This window comes from Ursus arctos, unplaced genomic scaffold, assembly GCF_023065955.2.
Source record: "Ursus arctos isolate Adak ecotype North America unplaced genomic scaffold, UrsArc2.0 scaffold_27, whole genome shotgun sequence".
In the NCBI taxonomy this organism is placed as follows: Eukaryota; Metazoa; Chordata; class Mammalia; order Carnivora; family Ursidae; genus Ursus; species Ursus arctos.
Window position 1 is genome coordinate 37,966,240 of NW_026622952.1, and position 18,717 is coordinate 37,984,956.

Below are 18,717 nucleotides of genomic sequence, written 5' to 3' on the forward strand. Positions count from 1 at the left end.
GAGAAACAGGCTTACACCAGCCACCAGCTTGGCTACCAAGACTTCCCTTCCCTCCCTGGACCGATGATACTTCAGGCCCGTGGCCCTCATTCAGGGTCCTGGGTTATCGTGACCCCTGTCCATCTACCTCCGTCTCCAGATTCATGGCCCTGACTCAGCATTCTGGCATCGCAGCACCGCCTGAAGGGTCGCCCCTCCTCTGACCTCCCTGCCCTACCCTGCACCCTCCACAGTGCTTGCAAATGCAGCTGTGCAGAGCAGAGAGCCAATCATGAGATCCTCCTTTCGTGGCATTTCATGCCTGGAACCTCCTTTCATGGCATTTCATGCCTGGAACTAGCCCGGCTGTCTCCGAGAGGCATCGCCGCTCCGCAGTCTGGCCCCGTGCATGCTCCCCTTTCCCCTCTGGATGAGATTCCCGCGGCGGCTGTAAGGAAGCCCCACCGCTCAGTGGCTTTAGCACACACTTCTCGTCTCGCAGTTGGGGAGGCTGAAGTGTGACGTGGATCATGCTGGGCTAAAATCAAGGAGCCATCAGGACTGTACCACATTCTGAAGGCTGGAGAGAGAGCCCCGGTCCTAGTCTTTTCCAGCTTCCAGAGGCTTCCGGCACTGCTTGGCCTGTGGCACCTTCCTCTGTCTTCAAAGGCAGCGATGCAGGGGTCACGTGCTTCTCACACCACATCCCTCTGAGCTCTTCCTCCCTCGTCCCCTTGTAAGATCCTTCTGGGTATATGAGGCCCACCCAGCTAATGCAGGAGAACCTCCCTGCGTTAAGGTCAGCGGGTTAGCAACCTTAATTCCCCTTTGCCACAAAATGTGCCGTATTCACAGCTTCCAGGTGTAGGACGCTGACATCCCGGGGGGGGGGGGGGGGCGGGGAGACGATATTCTGCCAGCACAGTGATGCCTCTTGCTACCCTGTACTTCACGCTCTCGTCAAACCAGAGCACTTGCTGTGACTGAACCATTCGCATTTACAGTCTGTGTTGCCCACGTCGTCTCTATGTCTCTGTTTTCTGTGTCTCTCCGAAGTACACTTTCCTACCATTCTCTATATGTTCTTGAAGTCTCCACTCCACTGTTATTTTCTCCAAAGCCTTTTTTCGGGTGTCCCAGGCAGAACCCAAGCTTCCTGTACCCTCCCACACCACTTTGCTATACCACTCACGCCAGGCCGCCTGCTCTGTATTGTTGGGCTAACTTTCCCATCACATGTTACTTCCCTGAAGTGACCTTAAGTCAGTTATCCTCACATCTTCTCTAATGTCTAGCAAAATTTAGAAGCGCAGAGGAAGCTCAAAAATATGTCCTCGTTGGGATGCATTTCTAAATTTATGAAATATCTGGGAGGGAATTATGGTCCTGAGGTAAATAGTTAAGCCCATCAGGTGGTGACTTTTATTTATTGTTCAGAAATGCTATGTATCAGACAATTCCATAAACTGATGCCACTTGTGGGGAACCTCAGACAGCAAGACAAGTTTTAGGCACACTTTTCGTCACTGAAAGATACGACTCCATGTCAACCAAAAGGTCTTGGCATTTCCTTCCCATTGCCTCTGGGTTTGAACTGTACTGGAATACTGATACAATTACTTTTCTTATTTAGGAGAACATTCTCAATGATAGAGCAATGCATTTATCCTTTTCACACCAGCCTTGTGTGTTGTAGATTTCCAAGAGGAATATAAAAAATTACTCCATATAACTGGCACAAATTCTTAAATGAAGATGTGAGAAGCATGCCCTTATAATAATAATTGTGAGCACCTTTTTATACATTTTTGATATCTAAGGATGATTTTTCAAAGATGGGATACTTTTCCACTTCTCAGAAATATGAAACATTAAATAAGGATTATGTCTACTGGTGCCAGCTTTTAAAATACACCAGTTCATTTAAACATCCACTACCCTTCACTGGACAGGTGAGAATGACTCTCGGGACATTTGAAAGCCTTTCCCTTAGTCTCAGAACTGGTTGTCTGGGATTCCCACTCTGGTCTTTCCAGCTTAAAAGCACCTGCTATTTTAGGTATAAGAGCCTTACGTTCTAACATCATACTGTTGGAAAGACAATTCATTTACTTCTAGAAATTAATATTTCTGTATAGACATATTAAAAATTATGATGTGACAAAGTACAAAAACATGTTGAGTACTGGGAACATCAAGTTACTGAGGTCTGCGCAAGTCAGTTGGCCTCTCTGAATTCTAGTTTATTATAAAAATACAAATAATAAAGCCTACCTCATCTTTTTGTGAAGATTAAATGAGGTAAATAAAGCTGGTTTACTTTATTATGTTTCATTCCCTACAAGTGTTTGGCTGAATGGGAGACTCTGGTGCCATAAAACCCAGCGCTCAGAGGTCCACCCCCACGAATAACAAATGAGAGTTCCTCTTGAGTTGAACACCAGATGTCCGTTAGGATACAAACACGCACTGCCTGGAGGATTAAAGATGATTTTTCACATTCTCATGGGCAAAGTATTTTTATCACATGAACACGTAACTGACAGAGGATCTCTGAATGGAAGGTTTTCTAATGAAAAAGGAGGGGAGGGGAAGTGTCAGTGGGGTTCCTGGTGATAGGGGAAGCAGATTTCCTTGGAATTGGCATCCGGGGGTTTTGTACTGAGAGAGAGAGAGAGAGAAAGACACACACACACACACAGACAAGATTCCATAGAGGAAGCTGGGCAGGATCAGGAAAGAGCTCTGCCTACGTTGCATTTGTCTAGGGCTTGGGTGCACTCGCACCTGTGGCCCACTGCCCATGGTGCCCCCTCTCCGCATGGCAGCCAGCGCCTGGTTGGCATGGCTGGCCAGTCCCTCTTGGCCCCGCAGTCTTTGTATGTGGATAGCGCTCATCTCACAGTTGGCCTGTTTTCTAGGAATGTGATTCTAAGTCCATTTTCTAAAACTCACGAGAATCCCTGCTGTCTTGGTGCTCACTTACAGAACCGCCGAGGGTCCTCCCTTCCCACCCGAACACACATCATCTTGGAGCAACAGGGTTATCTCATCTTCTCCTGATAAGCACACCCTAAGCGGGTGTCTGAAGCTTGGGACTCTCAGTTGCAAATAACAGCACTGCTTCTTTGTGGAAACATAGCTTTTTCCATGAAACTAAATTGAGGAGCTTCAAGAAATCTGGCATTAAATTCTTATGGCTCTTCTACCTTTGCTCCCCTAAAAAAAACTCCTTAGCCCATCTCTTGTTCTCAGGAGATCGCTATTATGGGTCTAAGCAGAAGGTAACTGGTCTAATGTCTTTCTCACCTGGCCTCTGTGACACCGCAGTCATGGGATTGGCAACACCTAGGGACCTGCTGGCAGCGAGAAGGGGAGGGACGCATGAGGAGAGGTAGCACCCAAAACGCTCCTTTCTCCTGTACTATTTTGGTTTTTGTTACTTTGGCTGAAGTGCCCTCAGGAGAGAAGCCAGAGTCCATGTTTTAGTGCATTTACTTTATCCTGTTCCTACAGCCGCAGCAGTTTTGCCCAGAGAACTCAAGTTCAACTTCCTACGTTACTGAGAGGGTAATTCTCTCCACCATGGAATGATGTGAATGGTTCTGGACAGGTCAGGGCCACAGCATAGACCTGTTGCCTGTTCTCACATGCCATGCTGCCAGTGACCTTCCCACATGACTCTGCTCTGTCCACAGAGCTTCAGGTCCAATAGCTCGTGTGCTGTGAAAATGGCCAGGTTGCATATGCGGAAACTCTTTTTCAAGTTCAATTTGGCAACAGTCTTGAAGACCTTAACCAAAATAGTACTATTAAGCAAGGCTCAACTCTCACCATCCATCACATTTGAAGCTTTTTCATTATGGCTACTACTGAACTTTCTTTATTCAGAAACCTAATCAGCAATAAAGAACCTGACCGATCAGTGGAATATGAATTTTACTGCTGTGTGGAGACACGGTTTTATTGTGCCGTCAGGGAAAATGAGATCTAATTGGGGAATGAGTGACTTATAATCCTCTCTGCATCATTCCTGCTGTCCATTAAGGCACCAAGCCAAAGACTGCTTCCTCTTAGACTCAGTCTGATTTTGAAACTTTTCCTGGATTTCTTGTTTCCCTTAGATCCTAGATCCAACATAAGCCTAATGCATCTAGCATACATTTTGGCTCCCTAACAGCTCCTGAAAAATTCCACTCAATATGTTTTGGGTGAAGATTATGAAAAGACCAAAAAAAAAAAAAAAAAAGGAAGGAAAGTGCATCTGGATTGCCAATTCAGGTTGATAGGCTGGAACCATACACGTGGAAGGGAGACATGAATCAGTAATTCAGTGTTAACAATGCAGTTTTACTTCAATTATGTGATTATTTTAGCTGGAGTAGATCTGGCTCACAGATGATAACTCCAACTTCTCCTTGTCCTGACAGCTTGGGGGGTGTTGAATTGAGCCTCCGCTCCCTCTGTACCCAGGACATTGGTGCTGCAGCCGTGAACGGAGTGGTAGGAAACTGAGGGTCCATTTCCAGCACTCCTCTGTGCTCTCATATTGAAGCGGATGTGCTCTGGGGAAGGGTAGGATTATCAGAGCCTCCCTTTCCTCTGACGGCTTCTTTTACATTCATCCAACTCTCTCACCAGTGGGTCAGAAAATCAGGCTCACTTCTTTTGGAGCCAGTGGTTTCCCACTGCGTTGACATATGTTATGTTGCATTTTGCATCAAGATATTTCTAAACACACGTACCCTTATTCATACGTTTATCTGTTGCAAAAGCATAGCGACTGCATCATATTGATGGAAATCATTGCTGAGATTGATGAAACCTGATTTTGAATTTTGAAAGATAAATTTGACCATCTAAAGAACCTCGGTCAATGCAAAAATGTTTGGCTAGTAAAGGAGTGTTTTTGTCTGATCTGGAGCAGCAGGTTTTTTAAATCAAGTGGGAACAAGAGAGAAAGGAGAGACTTCCAAGTCCGGCTGGAGAAGCAGCAGATTTGTTTTACACGATCAGACTGCAAGGAGAACCTCCAAGAACAGACATGATCACCCCCAGGGATTTCGAAGTTACCTGAAGCCAAGCGGAAAACAAGCCCCTTCTTATTTAGGACATGACTTAAACATCTTCTAATGTAATGAACAGGCAGGGACATTTTAGCTTTTTAACCAAAGAGCAGTAAATAAACATAACCGTACCCAACTCTGTAACCCGAGGTGATTTCCCAATCTGAAGTGTACCCGTGGAAACTGCAAAGGGACCCCCACGAAATGCAGGTAATGAGAGTGAAATCCAAATGAAATAGCAAGTCTGGGAAAACAAAGGCAAGCACTGAAACATTCAGCGGATGGAAAGTGCTTCATGCATATCTTTCATGAAGTTAGTATTGTGGACTAAAATCAGAGCCCAATGGAGCTAAACCACATGCTTTGTAAGATTTTTTATATCATGTGATTTCTGTGTATGTGGCTGTAAAAACGCAATCAAAGCAATAAAAGAACCATTCCCCTCATTCTGTAGAATCACACAAGATGTTTTAAAAAATAAAAAATGTACACAAGGATTGAGAAATATCATCCTAGGGGTTAGAATTTTTTTAAACTGGAAATTAGTAGTATAGAAATAAACTGAAAAATAAGGCAACTCCTGCTGAAAAATCCTTTCAGCAGTTAGAAGAATTTAGCTCCAGCTCTACCCAATAAGTTATTTCACAATCTTTGTCACATCATTTAATCTTTCTAAGTCCAAGGGGTTTTTTAATCTATAAAATGAGGGCATTGGACCTACTGACTTCCAGCTCTAGTATTTCTATAATTTTTGAGATGTTACATCAGACAAATACTGGCTCAAATTTAGAGAAAGTGATAGAAAAACTTTTTAGGAGGATGAGGCAGGGAGGTTGGCCTAAATTATTCAGAAATCTGCCTTAATATTATACATCGTTTTTAAAGTGTAGGCTAAAAACTCATGAAGAGTTAAGACTTTGTTAGAAATTAAATTTCATTAACAAATTAGATGTATATTAGTTATGAATTAACTTTTTGTGTCCTGGTGTAAGTAGACTATCAGCTGATCAAATAACACTCCACACATGTATAAATATTAAATGGTGGAACTACTGACTTCAAACATACTCATGAAGCAGCAAAAGAACATCTAAAGCTGAGTAGACGATGCCGTTGGCTCTGCTGGGTCTCAATCTTCATACACAACTGAGGGCTCAGGGTGAAAAGGAATTTCAGTCTCTGTTGTGAAGTATGTTTCTTCAAAGATATCTTAATTTAAAGCTAATTTTACAAAAGAGATGAAGGAAACAAAAAGCAAGCATGGGATTTTTTTTAAGGACACTAAAAATGTCCCAATTATTAACTTCTCTGACACTGAATGACATTATTTCAATCCCTGAGTTTCAATATTTGCTCTATTAGTGTATACGAGAAACACCGATATGAAATGATTTTCCACCCGAGGGTTTTCACCTTCCCTCTTAGTGAACTGGACTGGAAATATGGGGATTTTGGGAGCCTTTTGTTTCTTCCTTAAACTCACTGAATAAATTTTAACTTTAGATGTGTCCTTACATGTTTTTCTTGGGCATATGAAAAACTTCCTGACATCGTATTCTGTCCAGGAGAAGCACTCTTTCTTTACCTCTGGTGTTTTTGGTGTTTGGTTTTCCCGTATGCGGGCAGATCCATACTGCAGCAATGCTCGAGTTTCTCTACTGCTGGTGGAGTAACTGATCTGATTGGTGACTTAGAGAGACCTAGACTTTTCCTCCTCATTTTCTCTTAACAGCAAGCTTGGATAGAGAAGGCAGACATGTATCTCTGGTCCTTCAAGCTTCCAGTGTTATGGGAACTGCCTGTGCCTGGATAGAGAAGTCTGTTTAAAACTGGGATTCAATTCTTGGAGGCCCGCTTTCCATCAGATATAAGCCACAGCCTTCAGTCTAAAGTTGGTCCATAATAAGGACAATAATTGGGCTCTCATCTACCTTTCTCTTTTGTCTTATTTCTTAGCTGGATAAGAAGATAATAGATATTTTAAAATACTGGACTCCCCCCTCCTTGAAGATTCCTTAAAAGGTCTACATACTCCTTCATGAAAAATAGGAAAATAGGAGAGATGAAAAAGTCTTATTAGCTATCCAATCGTGTAATCTTTATGGCCATACTGGGAATACAGAATTAGTCCTCCAGGATATAAATCATTAAACGATATGTTTTCAAGGACCAAGAAAGGACATTTGCCTCTCTATTGATTGTCCTAGTATAATGCAATTTAGAAAGTATGAGTTATGGGATCAGCAGACTTGAGTTTAAATCCTGACTCTATTACTTACTAACTATATGATGTTGGAGATTTCTCTTAATCTGAACTTCAGGTTCCAACAGCAAAAGGAGAAGAGCGATAACCAATCCATTATTAAAAGAATACACATGAAGAGCTCAATAAACATTTATCTAACCTCCTTCTCCATTCACTCCTTTTCATCAAACTGTATAAAACTTATTTATGAACTTACGATCCTATTTGGGCAAACAATTTCTAATGGAAACATTCTTGGAAATGATATATGACAAAATATATAAAAACAGGAAAATATTTACATGCAGTGTATGTGTATAGAAAACAGAAGTTTGTCTAGAGTAATTGAAGGAGTCATCCTACTTTTCTTAATAAAATTGCAAACTTTACAAACAAAAGTCATCTCCAGACTTAATTCTTACAGAAAAAGTTGGTTGGAATTCTGCTTTCAAGTGCACAAGCTCTTTGATGTTCAAAGACCCTTTACAATTAAAGAGTTTCCTTTCTGTGACCATCTTGTTCATTAGAACACTTCGAAGGACTTGAGGTCTGCTGAAGGGACTGCTGAGATGATCTAAACCAATCTTCAAAAATCCCTAGTCCCCCAACCCTTAGAAAAGCTAGTTTCTTATGGGAAACCTGATCCTTTCTATTTGCCTAAATTCAGAGGTGTTCAGCTTTGCTATGCATCAGAAAGACTCACAGTATTTCTTTAAAATACATACGACCAGGGATTCTGTTTCAGACATTCCTGGATAAGCTACAGGTATGGGTAATTTTTTTTTAAAAATCTCTACAGATAATTCTGAGAAATAAAATTTGAGAACAACTGCTGGGAAGTTTTCAGTCCCTACTGGGTGGGTTCAAGCGAGTCCAGGGGAATCACACAATGATCATCAGTGTCCTGAATTCTTAGAAGACTGCAGAATGAATCTTACTTGACTGATTTCTAGAAGGTGTTCTCTGAGGCTCCCTGCCATCTCTGCATATGATGGGGCACACGGGGCTACATTTTCCCTATCTCATGTCCAAGAGGCTAATCCAGAACTTTTTTTTTTTCCTGGCGTGTAAAGAGTAACTTAAGTGTAGCTCGATTTGATTCACTTGATTCTATTAGCCAACCCTGCTTAACATTTTTTTTCCTGAAACTTAGCAAAACATTAAATGGGAACTCAAGGATTCCATAAGTGTTCTTTGACTCCATTAATATCCATTCTTTCCATCATGGACACGGCTTAGTGTCTCTTAGGCCCTCCTGGTCTACTTTGCACCTCGGTAAAATTTGGTTGGGGGTGGTAGAGGTTTATTCAGTCTTTCTCCAGATTCGATTTGTATCCTATAAGATTTAGACCCACGAGGGATTCACCCAACTGAAAAAACAAGTAATGAAACAACACATTCGGTGAGCTCAGGGAAGGGATTTGATGCTGACTGGCAGTTTGGATTGAGGGGATATACGGGGGATTTGCTTTTCGGGGAGGATGTGGTTGCCTCATCCTGCTGCCGAATGTATTCTGAAAGACACCCTCCTAGCTGGTGGTTTCTTCAGGCAGAGATGATTAACTGAGCAAGATTGTTCTCTGTTGTGGTTTTGGAAGAACAACTGGGTAAGGTCACTGTGTTTAAAGAGCACATTTGTTTGGTCTAAATACCAGGGTCTGTCTATAACTAGACCCACAGTTTAGATCAGTAATTTATTTAATTTCTGATTTAGACTCATGCTCTGACTCTCAGAGAAAACTATGCCCGGGAAGCAGAAAATTACTGGAGCATTCACCATTCCCAAAAACCTTTCAGCAACAGAGGACTTCTACTGCTGTAGCACATGACTTTAGAGAAACCACACAGCTTGAAAATGCTAATTTTTTCATTAAAGTACCAGAAAATCCAAACCAAGAGTTTTAAACAGTGGTTTTTATATACTATTAATAGCTCTAAAATAAGCAACTTTTGGAACCAGGATGAGAGCTAATTATAGAACTTCTTTGCTATAGCTGTTTCTATTTACATCTTCAAAACCACAGAAGCAAAAACCGTAGACTTTCCTAACACATCAGCATCTTGTCCTTCTCTTAGGTTTCTGACTTCTCTGAAGCTATTCTTAAAGCTTTTCCTTGAAAACACATTGTGGTTGAATATTCCCAGTTGAAGGACAAATTCAGTTTATGGTTTTTAGTCCAAGTGAAGTAGTCTTTTCTTAAAATACTGAATCTCAAGACACTTACACTCGAAGTAGACCAAAGATCAAAGCTGTTGTACACAGGGTGCATATTATCCAACCTGCTTTGTATGCATTTAATCCTTTTGTGATTGTTTGCTTCATCAACAGCAACACAACGCAGAAGAAACAGTCAAGAACATGAGTATCTGCTAGGTAGTGATGTTTTCTACCACCAAAATGCAAGTGTAACATTGGGTCTGGTTTTTAAGAAAAAAGAAAATGTGAAAGTGAAAGTAACTGTCCAGAGCAGAAATGGTGAGATATTGCAAAGCCCAGCAGAGTTAGATGTTTTGCTTGCAGTCTAGTCAGAAGGTTTAGTAGCTTGTTTACATGGTAGCAATTGACTCAGTTGGCCCGGAGAGCCGGCTGATTATGAAAGTCATTCTCTCCAGAACCCGGCCCCACAGACACACCCAACTGACCCTGAATTAATCAGTACCCACCTACACCAGTCTTGGCTGAACATTAGAATCATCTGGGGAGCTTTCAACAATCCCTACGCCAGGTAATTAAATCAGACCAATTAAATTACCATCTCGGGGGTGTGGCCCAGTCGTGAGCAGCTTTTAAAGTTTCCCAGGTGGTTACAATGGGCAACCAAGGCTGTAAAACCGAAACTCCCTATCTAGAGCACATCATGAGGTTCCGATTACTTTGGCATCTCTCTTTTTTATTTTACCCCGAATGGCATAATAGGCTGCCTAGGACGCCCAGAACGTTTCCATTTTTAAAAATATCTCTGAATTGGACAAACAGCATAATAGAAAATGAACAAAAGACAAAACATAACATGTCTATCAAAGACTGGTAATCTCATGTTTAATCTCATAAGTGATTAAAGTGCATTTTTCTAAAAGGAAAATCTTTAAGTACCCATGGTATTACAGCAATGATTATAAAGAAGTTAATTCCCAGTGCCTTTGGGATTATGGGAGAAAAGATATTCTCTATTTCTGCGGGAGCAAAAATTGGCAAATTTTAAAATAACAAAAACTAGGGGCACCTGGGTGGTTCAGTCGGTTAAGCGTCTGCCTTTGGTTCGAGTCATGATCCCGGAGTCATGGGATTGAGCCCCGCGTCTGGCTCCCTGCTCATGGGGGGGTGGTGTCTGCTTCTCCCCCTCCCTCTGCCCCTTACACTGAGACACACATCTAATGAAGGGATGGAACAGGGATGCACACACCAGTAGTCTAGATCTAGAGCCTGTATGGTTTGGTACTTAGAAAGGTAGGGAAATTTGATACTCTGTGTTCAAGTATTAAATAGGACCCAATATACCAAAATTCCTCTTTTGAGAACTTGTCTTAGGAAAATAATCAGATCTATGTTTAAGTGTGTCCATTAGAAGTAAAATAAAACATTGAAAAAATAAGAAACAAGATGAAAGTCCACTAATAGGAGGTTGGTTAAGTTAACCATATTATAGCCATATAATGAGAAGATATGTTCCCATTAAAAACCTTGTTGTGAAGCGATTCTTCCCAACACTTTTCACACCATGACACATGAAGCAAATGACAGTATTTTTATATCACACTAGGGCAAACAAGTCAAGGTGGCTGAAGGTGACTGGTTCTGGAACCTGGTAGCACATGTCCACCCCGCCACTGCAAGAGGAGATGGAATCATCCATCATCTAGGTATGCCTATAGTGCATCACCAAAGATTAGCTGCAGTTACAAAGTTCTCATTTATAGGAACATATTATGCCACAGGAAAATGTCTACTAGATTTTGCTAAGTAGGGTAAACCCAAACTCTAAGGAATTATGTATATTCCAGGCTAATAACTCCACCAGTACATATTGGTACAGATGGTTATACACCCATACTAGTTGTCATACTACTAAAGGACTTCTCTATCAGTTGGTAAATATCCAGGGCACTAGCAATCTCACCAATACCACCACCACCAGCACACATGGCTTCCCCCAAATATGGCAAATCTGGACCTCCTCCAGATAAAGCAGCTGTGAAGTAAAGTCTGAAAAGGGAGCTTGGAAGGGGGATTCAAGATCCTTCTCCACTGTCAGCCAGAACTTATTTTTCTGATTGGTCAGTGCCTAAACTTGGCAGGTGGTTCAATGTTTTGAATATCACCTCCGCATATTAAAACAAATCTAGATGGGGAAAAGTTTTTAGAAGAAAACATATCACAGGTATTAATGTTTATTTTCTCTGCACTTCTCTGGATTTTTTACTCATCTGCTTTGATCAATTATATGTTTATAAATAGGAAAAAAAAGAGCAATAAATAATACTTTTAGAAGTAATCCTGTGATTATGGTTGAATCTGAGTTCTTAAATCCGTGTATTTACAGAAATATCTTTGGCCTTTGAAGCAACAGGAAGTTCTTAAGATGGCTGCTTGAAAAGTCCCACTGGTTGGGAGCAAGAGGAGACTAGATCTCACAATGGTGACCTAAAGATAAGAGAGTTCTTTCCCTGATTTCTGGATACTACAAAAAATTTCTAGATACCACAAAACATTTTTCATATTCTTGTGGAACCCAGAGAAGGAGAGACACTCCCAGTAATTACTGAGATGGAGTTTCAAAGATAAAATATTTTGATTTAAAAGCAATAAAGTAGTATGGTCTATCTTGTATTTCTGGGTTTGTGGATGAAAGTTTCATATAAACACATTGCTAAGGAGAGTTCTCTGCAGCGTTCCAATCAAATGACTCTTCCAACCTCCGATGGGGCAGGTGCTGCTGTGAACCGAGTCCACCATGATTTATGCCAGAGAAGGTCACCACTGCCTGAGTGACACATTTCACATCTCAGGGTGGCCCCCAATCTGCAACCATCTCTCTTCTGCCTGGCACAACGAAACACCACCATCTCCTTTGTACTTCTGAACTCCCATCACAGCTTCAATGGGATCTGTTAGTGTGGCCACCAGACCTTAACTCTAAATTTACACACACACACACACACACACACGTCTAGCTTTTCCTGATCTTTTAAGTAACATGTGCAAACAAAAACCCTACCAACCCCCTCTTCTACAACACAGGTCTCTCTTTCCTTTTAGCTGTTGGGACTGTCCCCCACTTCCACCCCACTAGTTTGTCCTAGCAAAGGACGCTAAAGGAGCTCAGGCTTTCGGAACCACAAATCCAGGAAAGAAATCTCTTTAACCATTTCTGCTTTCCACCTGGAATCCCATCCTTCCCTATGACAAGAGAGAACCATGAGACCCACTTGCTCTTCACAAGGAAAGAAATATGCAAAGAGAGCTAAAGTAAATCTCCATCTCAATAAATATCCTTTCCCATACTTTCAGATATGAGCTGCTTTTGAAAAACATTCAACATTCATTGAATGAATGATGTCCAAAGATATATATGAACAAGCAAAGTGTTATCACAGCACCTCACTAATTTGGAAGTTGTCTGTCAGACAACTGAACTATCTAGAACATAGCTAAAGACTGAGAAGAAAACAAAACGGATGTCTTAGAACACTTCAACATTGGGCACTATTTATAAAAGTACCATTTTAGTTTGTTCACGTAATGTTACTTACAGTTCGAGTCAGTCAGGTTTTCGGGTTTCTTTGATGGAAGTCCTTGAATTTTGGAGCTGGAAGGACTTGGGCTTGAATTCAGGTAAATTAACCCTTTTCTTAATCTGTAAAGTAGAAATGATAACATTTAACCATAAAGTCATACTATAAGAATTAAAGAAGCCAACATATGAGAAGAATCTAATGAAATCTTATAGATAAAAAAGTATTCAATAAGTTATTTCTTTTTTCTCCTTTTCCCAGACCAAGGCAGATAGGAAGCAGAAGAGATTTCAAAGATGGAGAGACAACAATAACAAGAAATAGCAGGCCCAGTCTGACCATAGGAGATAGTGAGTAGAAAAAGTAACTCAAAGCACCGTGATCCTTCTGCACTTCTGAGGACATCACTGGGTCCCAGTAACCAGGAAAAGGTGAAATTGTACTCAGCCTCTTTCTCAGACGTTGGTGAGACATGACAGGGACTGTAGACTACTTCTGCCCAAAATAAATAAGATAGAAAGAAAATGCTTGGGGAAGACAAAGGGACACTTTGCTCAGGGCAGAGGAAAGCTGAGGTGCTCACATTACAAGAAATGGACATATCTGAAGAGCTTAGGTTAAACTCCATCCATGGAGCAGAGGTCAGCAAGATCTTTTAGTAAAGGGCCAAATAGTAAATATTTTCAGCTTTGTGAGCCACGGAAGGCCTCAGTCATGTATTCATTTTTCCTTTGTGTGTGCATGTTCGTTTCTTTTGCAACACTAAAAAATGCAAAAAGCATTCTTAATTCACATGCTGTATAGGAGCAAGTCACAGACTGGATTTGGCCCACAGGCCATAGTTTGCTGACAATGACGTACTATACAAGATAACAGTTGAAGGCCTTTTAGAATACATTACATATCTTTGTGTCTTCCTCAATTCCTTTCATGAGTATTCTATAGTTTCCTGAGTACAGATCCTTTGCCTTTTTGGTTAGGTATCTTATGGTTTTGGGTGCAGTTGTAAATGGGATCGACTCCTTAATATCTCTTTTTCTTCTGTCTCAGTGTATAGAAATGCAACTGATTTCTGTGCATTGATAATATATCCTGCCACCTTGCTGAATCCCTGTATGGCTTTTAGCAATTTTGGAGTGTAGCCTTTTGGGTTTTCCACATACAGTATCATGTCATCTGCAAAGAGTGTTTGACTTCTTTGCCAATTCGGATGCCTTTTATTTCTTTTTGTTGTCTGATTGCTGAGGCTAGGCCTTCCAGTACTATGCTGAACAGCAATGGTGAGAGTGGGCATCCTGCCATTTTCCTGACCTTAGGGGAAAACATCTCAGTTTTCCCCCATTGGGAATAATATTTGCTGCGGGTTTCTCATAGATGGTTTTTATGTTATCGAAGTATGTCCCCTCTTTCCCTACACTCTGAAAAGTTTCAATCAAGAAAGGATGCCGTACTTTGTCAAATACTTTTTCTGCATCTATTGAGAGGATCATATGGTTCTTGTCCTTTATTTATGTAGTGTATCAGATTGATTTGTGGATGTTGAACCACCCTTGCAGCCCAAGAATAAATCCCACTTGGTCATGGTGAATAATCCTTTTTATGTACTGTTGGAGCCTATTGGTTAGTATTTGGGTGAGAATTTTCACATCCATGTTCATCAGGGATATTGGTCTGTAATTCTCCTTTCTGGTGGGGTCTTTGGTTTTCGGATCAAGGTAAAGCTGACCCCAGAGAAAGAGTTTGGAAGCTTTCCTTCCATTTCTATTTTTTGAAACAGCTTCAGAAGAATAGGTATTAATTCTTCTTTAAATGTTTGGGAGAATTCCCCTGGGAAGCCATGCAGCCCTGGACTCTTGTGTGTCAGGAGAGTTTTGATGACTGCTTCAATTTCCTTGCTGGTTATGGGTTTGTCCAGGTTTTCTATTTCTTCCTATTTCAGTTTTGGTAGTTTATACATCTCTAGGAATGCATCCATTTCTTCCAGATTGTCCAATTTGTTGGCATCTAGTTGCTCATAATATGTTCTAATTGTTTGTATTTCTTAGGTGTTGGTTGTGATCTCTCCTCTTTCATTCATGATTGTATTTATTTGGGTCCTTTCTCTTTTCTTTTCAATAAGTCTGGCCAGGGGTTTATCAATCTTATTAATTCTTTCAAAGAACCAGCTCCTATTTTCATTGACCTGTTCTGTTCATTTGGTTACTACTTCATTTATTTCTGCTCTAATCTTTATTATTTCTCTTCTCCTGCCGAGTTTAGGCACTATATGCTGTTCTTTCTCTAGGTCCTTCAGGTGTAAGGTTAGGTTGTGCATTTGAGACCCTTCTTGTTTCTTAAGAAAATTTTGTATTGCTACATACTTCCCTCTTAGGACTGTCTTTGCTGAACCCCAAAGGTTTTGAACAGTTTTGTTTTCATTTTTATTTGTTTCCATCAATTTTTAAAAATTCTTCTTTAATTTCCTGGTGGACCCATTCATTCTTTAGCCTCCATGTATTTGAGTTCTTTCCAAATTTCCTCTTGTAATTGAGATCCAGTTTCAAAGCACTGATGTCCAAAAATATGCGGGGAATGCTCCCAATCTTTTGGTACAGGTTGAGATCTGATTTGTGACCCAGTATGTGATCTATTCTGGAGAATGTTCCGTGTGCACTCGAGAAGAATGTGTATTCTGCTGCTTTAGGACGGAATGTTCCGAATATATCTGTGAAGTCCATCTGGTCTAGTGTGTCATCCAAAGCCATTGTTTCCTTGTTGATCTTCTGCTTAGATGATCTGTCCATTGCAGTGAGGGGGGTGTTAAAGTCCCCTACTATTATTGTATTGTTAGCAATGTGTTTCTTTAATTTTGTTATTAACTGGCTTATATAATTGGCTGCTCCCATGTTAGGGGTATCAATATTTACAATTGTTAGATCTTCTTGCTGGATAGACCCTTTAATTATGATATAGTGTCCTTCCTCATCTCTTATTACAGTCTTTAGTTTAAAATATAATTTGTCTGATATAAGGATTGCCACTCCAGCTTTCTTTTGATGTTCATTAGCATGATAAATTGTTTTTGACCCCCTCACTTTCAATCTGGAGGTGTCTTTGGGTCTAAAATGAGTCCCTTAAAGACAGCATATTAATGGGTCTTGCTTTTTTATCCAGTCTGATACCCTTTGTCTTTTGATTGGGGCATTTAGCCCATTTACATTCAGAGTAACTATTGAAAGATATGAATTTAGTGCCATTGTATTACCTGTAAAGTCACTGTTTCTGTATATTGTCTCTGCTCCTTTCTGGTCTATGGTACTTTGCTTAAAGGATCCCTTTTAATATTTCTTATAGGGTTGGTTTGGTGATCACAAATGTTCCATGCTCATGGATTGGAAGAACAAATATTGTTAAAATGGCTATGCTACCTAGAGCAATCTATACTACACGTTCAATGCAATCTCTATCAAAATACCATCAATTTTTTTCACAGAGCTGGAACAAATAACCCTAAAATTTGTATGGAACCAGAAAAGACCCAGCATAGCCAGAGGAATGTTGAAAAAGAAAACCAAAGCTGATGGCATCACAATTCTGGACTTCAAGCTTTATTACAAAGCTGCAATCATCAAGACAGTGTGGTACAGGCAGAAAAACAGACACACAGATCAGTGGAACAGGATAGAGAACCCAGAAATGGACCCTCAACTCTATGGTCAACTAATCTTCAACAAAGCAAGAAAGAATATCTAATGGAAAAAAAGACGGGCTCTTCAACAAATGGTGCTGGGAAAATTGGCCAGCCACATGTGGAAGAGTGAAACTGGACCATTTTCTTACACCATACACAAAAATAGACTCAAAATGGATGGAAGACCTCAATGTGAGACTGGAATCCATCAAACTCCTAGAGGAGAACACAGGCAGCAACACCTGTGACCTTGGCACCAGCAACTTCTTGCTAGACACATCTCCAAAGGCAAGGGAAACAAAGGCAAAAATGAACTACTGGGACTCCATCAAGATAAAAGGTTTTGCACAGCAAAGGAAACAGTCGATAAAACCAAAAGACAACCTACAGAATGGGAGAAGATATTTACAAATGACATATCAGATAAAGAGCTGGTATCCAAAATCTGTAAAGAACTTACCAAACCTAACATTAAAAGAACAAATAATCCAACCAAGAAATGGGCAGAAGACATGAACAGACATTTCTGCAAAGAAGACATCCAAATGGCCAACGGACACATGAAAAAATACTCCACATCACGTGGCATCAGGGAAATGCAAATAAAAACCTCAATGAGATACCACCTCACACCAGTCAGAATGGCAAAATTAACAAGTCAGAAAATGACATATGTTTGCAAGGATGCAGAAAAAGGGGAACCTTCTTACACTGTTAGTAGGAAAGCAAGCTGGTGCGGCCACTCTGGAAAATAGTATAGAGGTTCCTCAAAAAGTTGAAAATAGAGCTACCTTATGACCCAGCAAATGCACTACTGGGTATTTACCCCAAAGATAAAAATGTAGTGATCTGAAGGGGCACCTGTACCCCAATGTTTATAGCAGCAATGTCCATAATAGCCAAACTATGGAAAGAGCCCAGATGTCCATCGACAGATGAATGGATAAAGGTGATGAGGTATACACACACACACACACACACACACACACACACACACACACAATGGAATACTACTCAGCCATAAAAAATGAAATCTTGCCATTAGTAATGATGTGGATGGAACTAGAGGGTTTTATGTTAAGTAAAATAAGTCAATCAGAGAGACAATTATCATATGATCTCACTTACATGTGGAATTTAAGAAACAAAACAGAGGATCATAGGGGAAGAGAGGAAAAAATAAAACAAGATGAAATCAGAGAACCATAAGAGATGCTTAATCCTAGGACACAAACTGAGGATTGCTGGAGGGGAGGGAGATGGTTCAATGGGGTAACTGGGTGATAAACATTAGGGAAGGCACGTGATGTAATGAGCACTGGGTATTATATAAGACTGATGAATCACTGACCTCTACCTCAGAAACCAATAATACATTATATGTTAATTAATTGAATTTAAATTTTAAAAAAATGAAAAAATAAAATACATTACATAAAAGAATGGGTAAAGTGTCCATGCCTGCATTTAAGTCATCTCACTAGAATGAAACTTCATTCACTGTCACTTTCAATAAATGCATTAATTGGGGTTTACTTATGTAAATGTGCCTCTGCTTATAAATTGGAGTTTTTAACCAACCAAAACAATAACTGTGGAAAGTAAGACTCATATACACATCTGAGAGAAAAGTAAAATTCTCACATAATAAGAGCTAGTATTTATTGTGAAGTTACTATGTGTCTGACACTGTATATATGACTTGTTATGGACTGAATCGGGTCCTCACAAAATTCATGTGTTGAAGCCCTAATCCCCAGTGTGACTGTATTTGGAGAGAGGACCTTTCAATAGGTAATTATAGTTAAATAAGGCCATAAGGAGCCCTTATTCATAGGGCTAATTCAATAGGACTGGTGTCCTTCTAAGAGGAATGCACACCAAGGGTGTGTGCACACAGAGAAGGGGCCAGATGAGATCCCAACAAGAACATGGCCATCTGCAAGCCGGGGAGAGAGCTCTCACCACGAACCAACTGCCAGCACATTCATCTTTGACTTCCGGGATCAATGCCTGCTGTATAA